The sequence below is a fragment of the Lepisosteus oculatus genome, chromosome 14 (genome assembly GCF_040954835.1).
Source record: "Lepisosteus oculatus isolate fLepOcu1 chromosome 14, fLepOcu1.hap2, whole genome shotgun sequence".
NCBI classification, from domain to species: Eukaryota; Metazoa; Chordata; class Actinopteri; order Semionotiformes; family Lepisosteidae; genus Lepisosteus; species Lepisosteus oculatus.
The window spans coordinates 37,965,407-37,978,538 of NC_090709.1; positions in this window are offsets into that span (position 1 = coordinate 37,965,407).

Genomic DNA, 13,132 nt, shown 5'->3' on the forward strand with positions numbered 1-13,132 from the left:
TGTATGGAGTTGTGTAGAGGTTGCCATTTAGGGCAGAGACAACTGCTAGCATTGGTGGCAGTAAAATTATTTATACATTAGGTTTACAGTCTAGCAAATGTAATTGTTACACAATTCTCATCCTTTTAAACTAATTAGATTTTTGGTTAGTGAGGTCTTTTTTTATAGAGGGCTTGGTCTGTCTCTGCAATAGATCTGTTGTGGATGTTACTATAAGTGATTTCTGCCAGCAAGGAAGTATAAATCTATTTACAGTGGTTTAACCATACTGCTCACTGCACCAATGAAGATCAGATGGAATGCCATTCCTTTCCTCATCTACTTGTGCCAGAATGCAATTAACCTACCTCCATGTTCTTGGACTGTGGCAGAGAACACATCTCGGAGACAGCCACAAACTGGAGAGAAAATTACATGAGAAGCCCAAATCTGGTTCTGTTCCAGTCGTCCCACAAAGTGTAATGTGTAGAAAAATAAACTGGTGACAAGTACCATGTGTAAGGAGTGTTTATTTTCATGAGCCCTGCATGAAGGAGTCCTTTGGAACCATGATGATGGCTTGGAGAGAAGCAAGAATGTGCACATTGACATTTAATAAGCAATGGTATGTATCATTCATAGGATAAATAAGTTTCACATTAGTTATCACATCATAAACTTGAGTTGGTAGTTAAAGCAACCTTTTCTTCATTTTTAGAAGAACCCAAAAAAGTGTGAAAAGGTCAGATTGTCCAGATCCTGCCTCTTCAAGTTCAACTGCTTGTAGATGTAATTACATTTCATTAATGAAAACACAATGGTGACATACTGAGTTTATAAAATATGCCACTCCAGTATTCATATATGCCATATGAGATTGGTAGTTATCAAGGTTTTGTTGATTTATTACTCTTATACTTTGGGTACAGTAGCTTAGCTGCTCAATGTATTCTACTAGAGTTTAGGGGCCTTTTTCTCCAATCCCAGAGGTTAGTGTGATTTGGGTCAGTCCAGTACAGAGTGTAATGACCTTTACAATTATAATCTATTTCATTAATTATATCCCAGTTTTTTCAAGTACCATGTTAACCATAAAAATGCCAACTTTGTAGGTTTTGAATTGTAAGTGCATGGTTTAGCTAAAGAGACACCTTAATTTGTGGTTTTGTTTTTAACACTTTTTATTCTTAAAACCTTTAATAATTTATCACATTATGAAATAAATCCTCTTCATTTATATAGACCTGTTTGGAAGTGTCCACCAATTAAGTCAGTAGAAACTTTAACGTGCGAGTAGGTTATTGCAAAAAAGGTAGTAGATTTGGTTAATAAATATAAAATAACAAATACTTTGCTCAACAAAAGGTTTGTAGTAGGAGCCAAGTGTATTTAATCTAAGTACCCCTTTTCTAAAATAAACTTTGTTAGAAAAAAAGATTTACAAAAGTAAGGAAATAGTACTCACCACTTACCACTCTTCTCAGCTCCTGGACTCTTGAATGAAAACAGAGGCACAGGGAGTCTGCTCTTTTATCCTCTGAGCTGGGCTGGCTCCTCCCCCTCAGAATGTACCAAGTCCAGTGAGGGGTGAAAGCTTCACAACTGTATATAGTGGCTGGCTGAATTAAATCAACAGTTATACAAACTCCATATAATACATCTATTCATTTGAAGATGGATAATGAATTTCTCATTTTGGGGTTAAATAAAGTGCGACTGATTGAATCATATGTGGGAAGCTATTCATTGATGATTATTGTTTGCACTTTTGAGCCTTTTTGTGTTTTTTGATCAAGAGATTTATACAGATGTAGGCATTCAAAGTGCATGTTTAAACCTGGTTAATATGGAATCTTAATATCGAATTTTAAAACAAAAGGGTAATTTTGGTAGCTGAGCATAAAAAAAACAGGAGCATAAATCTTTGAACATCATATCATCATAAATTATATTGATTTAGTAATATAAACATTATACTTAATGTCTAAGACTGATAGAGATAGCTTAAATAAAAAGTACACAGAAGGATTGCACTTTACAATCGTTATGCATCAAAGACTCACTTTATGTGGTTAAGTTTTGATGTGCTCTTTCTGACTGTTAAATTTAAAACATAATTAAGATTAAAATATTATGGATTCTTTTAAAAAGCATATAAATCTTCTCTATGACTCCTTGCATTATTCCAATAAAATACATGTACTTTTTAGAATCCACTGAATGAGGTAAGATTACTTTACTAGCCATATACAATTATAAAAGAATTTGTCTTTTTCACATAACCCAAACTTGCTGTCCATGAGATACAGAGAGGTCTGGGGCCATTATACAGCACCCCTGGAGCAATTGGCCTTGCTTAGGGGCCCAATGGAGAAAAAGCCCTCTGATAGCTGTGGGATTTGAACCAGCAACCTTTCAGCCACAGGTGCAAATCCTTAGCCACAGAGCCACCACACTTTCCTCATGGGATTATGAAATGGAAATATGTAGTAAAAGAAATTAGTAATCACATTAATGGATCAAAATATTAAAGATTTATGTAACTGATTGTATAACTGTAGTCTGTTTTCTTTGAAAATGTTTATTTTGTGACTCATTCAGTCCTGATTACTTTTGGAACAGTTTGACCTGTCTATTTCAGCAGCAGTTCCAAGTGCTCTGTTGGTGCAGTGGGTTTAGCTGTGTGGTCCTCTCACCCCCTGGGAGATCTGAGTTCAATTCCTGCTTAGGGCTCAAGGTTTTTTTCTAATACACAGTCTACTTTTTAAAAACATGAAATAGTAAATATGTATAGTATATTAAGATTTTTATATAACTATAGACTTTTATATAACTTTTTTATATAACTATCTAGTAAAACAAATCTTTAGGAATGAAAAACAGGTAGAGCACGCTACATTATGAGGTGTGCTGTTGGGTGCTGGATAGCTCAATGGGTTAGAGTATGGTATTAATGAGCTCAAGGTTGTGGGTTCAATTCCTGCATGGGCCATGAAATCCCATTTTCCATGGGGTGGTGTGGTGGCTCTATGGCTAAGGATCTGAGAGTGGCTGGTAGGTTGCTGGTTTGTATCCCACAGCTGGCACAGGAATCCTATTTCATTGGGCTCCTGAGTGAGGCCCTTTACCCCAAATGCTCCAGGGGTGCTGTACAAATGGCTGACCCTGCAGTCTGACCCCAAGCTTCTCTCCCTGTATGTGTGTCTCATACACGGGGTTGTGGAAAGACAAATTCCTAATATCATAAAAATATAGATGGCCAATAAAGTGTTATTATCTATTGTCCTTTACCTCTATAGGGACACAAACAGTTTTAAAAGTTAAAAGTCCAAAACATCAATTTGTGATATTTTTGGCTGCTTAGTTACGTGATTCCATATTAATATAATTAAGTGGTATTAATTCAATGCCATTATTTATAACAGCAAGTGGCATTTACTATGTATTTTTTGAAAAGGATAAAAATAATTTCACATGTATATAAACTATAGTGTTAGAAGCAGCATGTTTAAACTTTTGTATATCCCACTGTAATTTACCATTTTAAAGATTTTGATGCCTAAAAAGATGTATGAAGAAGGTGGAATACTGTTGTGTACATTATTTATATATTATGTTTTATTTCTACTTTCTGCTATAAAATTATATATTTGGATTTTCTCTTTGTCGATGTAAACCTGAAAGAGGCATATTATGTTCACACCCTACAGTATAATAATAAACTATTTGTATATATCCAACTAAGCAGTCTTGTTTTTATTCTATCTACTTACTTTTAAGTACTTTGATATTTGACATGCTGTCATACACAGTATACAATTCAATTTCTATAACTGGCAAAGAATTGTTCCTTACCTTTGACTTGGATTTAAACTCTGGCATTTTCTGGTGACTGTCCAAATATTCCACAAAGAAGTGCAGTCCCACAACTGAGTGTTTGTAAAAAGTTGCAGCACCTAGCAGATGCTGAACCTTTTAAGTACTCCTGCATTATCACCTGTGTCTTCTGAATGGCTGGATCTGTAGATGGGCTGGCTAATACTTGTTTAGTCATCGGAATCAGGTGTGTCGCATTATGAACAATAGGGCTTTGCTAATTGACCATTTCGAGGACATGTGGGGATAGGTTCTTGATGAATTAGCCACACCTCTGAGTTAATGATGAGGGGTTTAATAACACAGCCTTGGAGACTAGTAGTCAGTCTGCTTCTGGCTCCTGGATGGGTAGGAGCTCTTGGCTTGCAGCTGTGTTAGCCCAAAGACTGCTATGGAAGGTGAGTGGTTTTGATGTGTTTGTTGGGTTTGGGTGGTAATTTGAAGAAGGTTGTAGGTTTAAGTTTTTGATGGTTGAAGGTTTTAAAGGTGTTTAGAATATTTTTGTACTGTGAGTTTGGGAATGGTTTTTGTAGGTGATGGGTGGAAAGGTAACATATTCAGTTGAAACTTGACTGTCTAAAGACTGTCCAAATGTTCCACAAAGTAGTACAGTCCCACAAGTAAGTGTTTGTAAAAAAAAATGTTACCCAGCAGATCCTGAACCTCTAAGTAGTCCCCACATTATCACCTGTGCATTTTGAATGGCTGGATCTGTAGATGGCCTGGTTAATACTTGTTAAGTCATTGGAAACAGGTGTGTGTCACATTATGAACAATAGGGCTTTGCAAATTGACCATTTTGAGGACATGTTGTGGTAGGTTCCTGGTGAATTAGCCACACCTCTGAGTTAATGAGGGTTTTAAAAACGCAGCCTTGGGTCTAGTAGTCAGTCTGTTTCTGGTTCCTGTAAGGGTAGGAGGTCATGGCTTGCAGCTGTGTTAGCCCAAAGACTGAGAAAGGTGGGTGTTTTTTATGCTTTTCTTTTGGGGGGGGGGGGAATTTGAAGTAGGTTGAAGGGTTTTAGAATATTTGTGCAATGTGGGTTTGGGAAGGTTTGTGGCACTTGTTGAGTTTAAATGTAGTATAATCAGTTGAAACTAGAGTTTTTTTTTCTGAAGATATGGAAGAAAAGTTACTTTAGTTTATTTTAATGTTTTCTGAAATCTGATGTTTATGCTTGTGAGGGTTATGTTCTTTGAATTGAAATGTTTTCAGCCATGGGTTGTGTTCTATAAGGTGGTAGGATTTAAATTTATGTTCTGCTTATGTTCTTTTTGACTTTTTGAATTAAGTCAAAGTCTTAATTTTCAATGTGAATAGCCTGTTTTGGTTGTGTGTTATGTTGGAACTTTGCAATTTTCATGTTTTGGAATTTCTATTGCTTTGTATTTTTGAGTCATGCACTACAATGTAGAACTGAAATTGGAGCATTTATTTGCTCTATGATTGTGGAGGCAGTTTGGTTTTTTTCTTGATGGAAGTTTGCACAATTACATTAGTTTAGCAAGGGGATTGTGCAGGAAGAGAGGTGTTAGTTTTGGGGGTTGGTTTGTTTCGATTTGTACAGATGCAGCCATTCAAAATGAGCTGGGTACACTGTGGTACAACGCGGTGGGCGTGTTGCATCAAAATGCGCAATTTTGTGTCATACTGCAATTGACTGTATGCAAATTAGATTGTTAATAGTACCCGGAATCACCTTGTAAAACCACCAGGTGGAGATCACAAAGCTTAACCTTGCATGTCCAGCATTTGAGCTGTCACCAGAAATTGCCAGTTTTGAATCCCGATCACTGCTGAGGGACAATCTTTATTCAATTATGACTTGAAGTTGTATACTCTTTAGGCTTTAAACTGTGTATTACAGCATCTTAATCATCCAACATTAAAAAAGGTATATTTGATGAAAGCAAGATTGCTCAGTTGGACAAAAGCACACAACCCACCTTTAACATAAATATTTTCTGCATCAGTCTTTACTGAAGATATTACTAATAGAATTAATAATGAATGTAGTTGTTTTTCTTTGTTTCGCTGTGCCTTTTTTTTTCAGTTCTATTCTATTCGTGGGATGCTACTCCTGACTTCCCAGCCTGTGAGCGGGTCAGTCTGTGTCATGCCGTCCTGACATACACTTCTGAATATTTGGCTTTCCTCGGGTTGTCTCTCCTGGCTTCCGTGATTGAATGTTGAGCTGGGTTTCCTTTTCTTATTGCCGGATATCACTCCGGACATCCATGTCTGTGAGCGGGCTCCTTGCCTGGCTCTCCCTGGGTTGTTCATTCCGATATCAGTGATGGAATGTTGAACATGTTTTTTGCTTGGTGTTGATTTTTCACTTCCCGGTTTCCCCTTCTTTATGGTCTCCCAGGTTTAATTGTGTTGTGGTTTGTGCTTGTTTTTTTTTTTTTTGGCAAGTCTCCAGAGCTCTACCTGACCCCCCCCCCCCCTCCTCTACCCAATAAAGTTTTAATACCCTGGAGGAGGGGGCAGCTCTCAGCTGTGGACTCCTGGAGGTTTCCTTTCTGTTAAATGTTTTTCCTCCCCCAAGTGCTATGCAGCTCACTTATTTGTATGGACGTTAGGAGCCACCCATTAAGGGGGGGGCGTACTGTCACGCCCTCTGCAGGGTGCTCCTACTGTCTTGTCCTTAGTTTCCTGTGCTTTGCTCTCCTTCTGGTGTCTCTCTCTCCCAGGGGCTATATATTTCTGGGTAACTTATTCTCCTTCGCTCAGCATTGATGCTCGGATATCTTGAGACCCGCCTAGCACCAGGTCGCTGCTCCGTCCGTGGCCTGAGGGCATAGGTGTCACGCCCAGTACACCTAGAGGGCGCTCTACTTTCCTCCTGTTCCTAGTTCCCTGTGATTATTCTTGTCTTGTTGTGTAGCCTATTTATTTCCTGCTTCTGCTCTGCTACTCACTCAGCATTGACATTTGGATGTCCTGAAATCTGCCTAGCACCAGGTCGCCCCACATCTACTAACTGAGGGCATAGGTTTCTATACGGCATTTCCTGAACAGCTGAGCCCAGGTCTTTTTGCTCTCCTGGCATTCCATGGTTCGTCCTTTCCGACATCCGTGACAAAAGGTTTCTATATGGCAATCCAGAACTCTTTGCACTGCTGAGCCCGGGCTAACTCCCTGTTCTGCCTCTTCACATGGGGTCTTTTTCTGCTCTCCTGCCATTCCATGGTTTGTCCCTTCCAACATGGTGACACCCAGTGTGAGATATTGCCATTACATTGGCATGCCTGTAGCTTTTTCACGAAACCTCCTTGAGTTACGAAAACACTGGCTGTGTACAAAGTACATTGTGACTGTTTTCACAGCCTTCACTGTCATTTTTAAGCCATTTTGTTTTACCATGCTCGATTATTCTTCTGTCCATATCTTTGGAAGGGAAGTGCAGAAAGCCTTCAAACAAATGCATTTTAAAGACCACGATTTGTGAAAGTGTTCACAGCCTCCACATAAAACTATCAGTGAGCTAATTCTTTTTTGAAAACCTCTGGTTTTTCATTAATGCCTAATTATGCACTAACTGGAACGTGGGGGGGGGTGCTGTGTACACGCATTCACAACGCGAGAAATACTGCTCAATACAGCTTTGTGTGAAAAACTCCTATATCGCCATAGGAAGCAGAACAGCGCAGCCTCTTATTACCAAGACTGTAAGCACGGGAATTAAGCTTCGTTTGATTTCTGAAACCCTTTATGCCCTGTTTTCATTCAGGTAAGGGTCAACTATATACACAATACTGCTGACAGCAGGAAAATTCAAATTGTTAATCGGCAGCTAATTAGCAGCTGCAAGTCATTCTTTGTGTTGTAAAACTATTTTTTGAAGATGACACTACAGGTAATACTGGAATTGGGGGCTTCTTCATGACTCTATAGCATTTACACACCACACAGCCCCCCTCACCTTATACAACCTTGCTTTGGGTTGAGAAACTGTTTTTTTTTTTTCTTTTTTTTTTTAAAGAACACTGCAGGTAATACACTGGGATGGGGAGTGTTTCCAGTAATTTCTGGGTTTCCTGTGTTTTATTTCAGTTTACATTGGTTCTGAAAGTTAAGTTTTGTAAGACACTGCTTTTTGGGAGTATTGAAACAGTTACTTGGCTTTCTTTGTGAGGGGAGTTATCCTGAGAAAAGATGTACTTTTCATTACTGTTTTCAAATATAGCTATTATGCTGTGCAGTGTGGGGTAGCTGTTTACTTATCAATAGTACCTGGAATCTAAAACCATTAAAAGGCTTCTGAACAACAGGAGGGCATTCACTCAATCTAGCTAATGTAATACTTAATTTTAATCTGAGGACCTTTTCCTGTTCTTTCTTTTTAAAGAAGCACTAGTTAAATGATCAAAAACAGTTGGACAGATGTTGAAGTTGACCCACAACTGGCTAAATGTCACTGAAGTCACTAGGGACTTGTGGGGGGGGGGAGGTATTAAGACCCTATGCGGTGCTGAGAGAATAGGTGTCCAGAAATCCATAGGACGAAAGACAGAATATGAGGTTGAATGGGCAGGCTAGGTCGCGTTTCCAGTAGTTAGGTCGGTACGGTGTCCAAATCAAAAAAGCTGTGAGACAAACAAAGACTAAGCTGGAGACAGAGCAGTCGGGTATCCAGTAGTCAGGTCTGTGAGGTATCCAAATCCAAAAGCCATGAGAAAAAAATGAAGACGTTGCTGAAGACAAAACAGGGTCGGTATCCAGAAGTCAGTTCAGTAAGGTAAGTGCACAAGAGAAAGGCTAAGACATCTCAACAGTGAGTGAGGGTTTAAATGGGAAAGAGGGTGTGAGCAGTGCTAATTGCTTAACTAGGGTGCAGGTGTTGATGTGGAGAGGTGCACGCGGGAGTGAGGTTCGTGACGGTACCCCCCCCCCTGCTCACGGGCGGCTCTGGATGCTGTAGACTGACGGAAGATCCTGATGAGGGACTTATCCAGGATGTCCCGTTCTGGAATCCACAATCTGTCCTTGGGACTTTATCCTTCCCAGTCTACTAGGTACTGGCACTGCCCCCTGTGCCAGTGAGAATCCAGAATCTTATTCACGGTAAAGGTGGAAGTGCCATCGATGAGACGGCCGAGGTTGGGGTCTAGAGAGGGGAGACGGTGATAAGGCTTAAGAAGAGAAACGTGGAAGGTTGGGTGGATTCGAAGGGTAGGGGGGAGAGCAAGACAAAAGCTAACCGGGGTGATCCTGGAAACAACCCAGAAAGGGACGACAAAATGGGGTCCCAACTTGACAGAGGGTTGGCGTAATGGAATGTTCTTGGTTGATAACCAGACAAGCTGTCCCCTTTGGAGCCTGGGAAAGGGTCTTTGGTGCTTGTCGGCTGCCCTCTTATAGTGATGTGAGGCCCGGACCATTTTCCAGAGTTTTAAGAGAAGACATATTGACAGACAGAGGGAATATCCGAGTCAGTCGGGGCTGCTATTCAGGAGGAGAGAGGGTTGATACCCCAAGGAGCAGAGGAAGGGTGAGACGCTGGTGGAGGAGGAGTAGAGGGAGTTATGGGCATATTCTGCCCAAGGTAGCAGAGAGGTCCAGATATCCTGGGATGGGGAAACATAAGCTCGCAGGTAGGTTAAAAGCTCCTGGCTCAGACGCTCGGTCTGGCCGTTGGCGTCGGGATGGTAGCTGGTAGGCAGGGAGTTGGAGGTCCCTAGAGCCTTGCAGAAAGGTTTCCAAAAGTGGAACGTAAAGTGAGGGCCTCTGTCAGAGACTATATCAGTCGGTATGTCTTGATCCTGAGGTGTCTTGATCCTGGCACAAGTGGAACAAGCCTTAACATAGTCGGTGACATCGGTCTTTTAGTTTTGAAAAGAAATGTTTATTTGTTTAAAAAAACTCATAGCAATTGCACCCAATCTCACACTTATTTAAGTCAGTTATTTAAGACATCACACTATAGACGGTGACAGCACAGTGGTGAAACAGTTGTACACATCAATAGAAAGTCTTTTAGTACTGTTTGTGCTACAGTACTTGAACTTTATTATTGTTATTTTTTTTATATGTTTCCATATTATATTCCCTATTAATTCAATTCTAAAAGTATGCTTTTCTGTTTGTTTCTGTTGTGTTTTTATGTGTGATTTCTACATTTGTAATGGCATATGATTTTGTGCATGTAGAAGAGGCCTCATTATGAGTAAATTTAGAAGTTTTTTGTGTCAGTGTTTCTACTTTTGAATGTGTCTTGATGGAATGGAGGAGTGTTTAAAGTTGGAGTTTAAAAGCAATTAAATTTGTGGTAGATCAAATAAATGTGATCTTTTATTGTTTTGAGTAAGTTTGTGGGAAATTACTTTGTCTCCTTTTTTAACTTTAAAGAACTTGAATATGTTTGAAAAGTTGTTTTGTAGTGTGATGGACAGTGTTCTCAATTGCAAATTATATTTTCAAAACTTTGTAATGCAAGATTTTTTGAAGTTGTTTAATGCTCAATGTCTGGTGTATTGTCACTTTGTTGTAGTTTTAGCATTGTAATTTGAGCACAATAAAGTTGCTTGGTGTGCTCTTTCAGGGTATCAGTGATTGAAAAGATGTGGGTATGTTTTGTTGTACAATATTGTATTAAGTTGTAGTGTTTGGTGATGTGGTTTCATGTTATTAAATGATATGGGATGTTTATCCAAGGTTGTTTAATTGAAATTGAAGAAGTTTGATAAATGGCAATGTTTAACATCCTTTCAGGGATTGAAGAGGCAGGTGGTAAGTAGGTGTTTGTAAATTCACATTTTTGTTTGAATGGAAACCTGAAAGAGGTTCTTTGTTCACAAGCTACAGTATAATAATTAACTATTTTATATATCCAATGGAGTAATGTTGTTTTTATCTACCTTTTAAGCACTTTATTTAATGCTGTCATACAATATGAAGTTTAGATTTTTTTTTTACTGGTAAAATGTGCAGATGTGAGGTGGTGTCTGTCTTCCAAGAGGGATGTTTTTGGTCATTGCTGTGGACTGTAAATTTGGAATGGAATCTGCTATTTGTGTGCATGTTGATGAGGTGATGGTAGTTCTTTGAGGGGATCTTTTTTGTGTGCTAGAGGTTTAATTTTGAGTTGGTTGAAGCTAAAGCTGTAAGTTGTGGTAGATTAAAAAAGTTTATTGTTTTGAGTGAGTTTATGTGAGAAACACTGTTAAAATGTGTTGGATTGGAAAGAAGTTTATTTTTCCAAAAGTGTTTTGTAGTGTAATGGACCATGTTTTTCATTGTATATATTTGTAATACAAGAAATCTGACATGGTTGGAAACTCATCAACTGTCCATTTCAAGGTCCATCTACCTTTCTGGGATTGAAGAGGAATTGGGTGAGTACGTTTTTTGTGGGCGTTCTTGTAGTTGGGGTGTGGATTCATTTGCAGATTGCAGGTGTGTGTTTCTTGTTTCACTATTTAAGTTTGGGTAGTTGTTTGGAGTAATTGTAAGTAGAGCCTTGCATGTATTTGGCTATGTTTAAGTGTGAATAGTCTGGTTAGGTTTTGTATTGCAATGTTACTTTGGAAATTTGTATTTCTAATGCTTTGAAGTTAGGGTTAGGGTTAGTTTTGTGTGGTTTTGGGGGAGGGATTTTTTGAAATGTTGTATTTTATTTGGATGTTTAATGTAAATGAATCCGATAGTTGTTTCTTTTGTTTTTCTACTTGGGTCATTTTGTTGGTGGTGGTGGGCAGATGTTTGTTTCATTGGGTACCTGTATATGTGCATGGAGTGTGGTGCAGATGAGGGAGGTGGTGTCTGTTTTCCAGGTGTGATGTATTTTATTTCCTGACTATTGGAACTGAAGATGAAAATGGAGTACATCTTGAAGAGGCCTCATCAGGAGCAGTGTTTGAGTGGATATTTTTCTGTTGCAAGTGTTTCAGCTTGAGAGTTTCTACAAGCAAGTCAAGTTTCTGGATGGAGTTGAGGAGCCTGTCTGAAGTAGTGATGGACTTTTAAAAGTTGTGGTATGTTAAGTGAATATGTTCTGTGTATTGTTTGGAGTAAGTGAATGGTCTGTTTTTGGACTGTAAAGAGCTTAATTGTGATGGAAACAAATGGATGGTAGATTGTTTTGTATTGTGAAGGATGTTCACTGCATGTTATGTTGTCAATTTTCATGATGTGGTTTATTATTGTAATTTGAGCACACTAAAGTTTCTGGAGTGCTCTTTGAGGATTTGTATGATGACTGAAAATTTGGATATGTTTGTTATACAATCTTGTTTTAAGCTGTTATATTTTTTGTGATTTGGGAAGGTATCCTTTGTGTTTGTTTTTTTTCCAAATGAGTTAGAATGCAAGTTGTTTTAAAGAACAGTGTGTGATTGTTTATTTAACATGATGTAAATTGTAATGTCTAACACTTTCATAGTTTGAAGAGTGTTTTCTATGGTTGTAAGGAATTTGATTATGATGGTGAAAAGGTTTGTCAATCTTTTTGTATGAAGAATAACTAAACTTGTTTTTAAGGTATTTTAAATTGTTTAGGGCTCAATGTTATGTTGCCAATTTTTATGAAGTTTAGTATTGTAATGAGCACAAAGTTTGTGTGCTCTGAAATTTGTAATGATGGCTGTTATTCATTCATTGTTTTAAGCTGTACTGTATGGTTTTGTGAGAATTCATTTTTTCAAATGAGCTAATGTGAGAATTCAGAATTGCAACGTTTTTTTAATTTGTAATGCTATGTATTTGAAGTGGTTTAATTTGCACTGTTTGTTATGTTAAATATTTGTTAGTATTGTAATTAGAGCACAATAAAGTTTTGGGTGTGCTCTTTTAGGATTTATTAATGTTAAGTTTTGTAATTGTACAATGTTCTTTGGACTGTATGTTCAGTCATTTGAGTTTTGTGTTTGCAAAATGAATTGGAGTGTAAGTTATAGTTTGTCACAACTTTGAAAATAAGTTTCAGTGGCTGAGGAGGCAGGTGGTGAGTACACAGTTTGTGGTTGTTTGGCTCAGCTGCAGTGTTAGCATGTCATTGTCAGCCTGGCTTTTTATTTTGGACCCTAGAAAAAAGTTAGGTTTAAGTTTAAGTTTAGGTTTAAGTTTGGGTTTAAGTTTGGGTTTAAGTTTGGGTTTAAGTTTGGGTTTAAGTTTGGGTTTAAGTTTGGGTTTAAGTTTGGGTTTAAGTTTGGGTTTAAGTTTGGGTTTAAGTTTGGGTTTAAGTTTGGGTTTAAGTTTGGGTTTAAGTTTGGGTTTAAGTTTGGGTTTGGGTTTGGGTTTGGGTTTGGGTTTGGGTTTGGGTTTAGGTTTGGG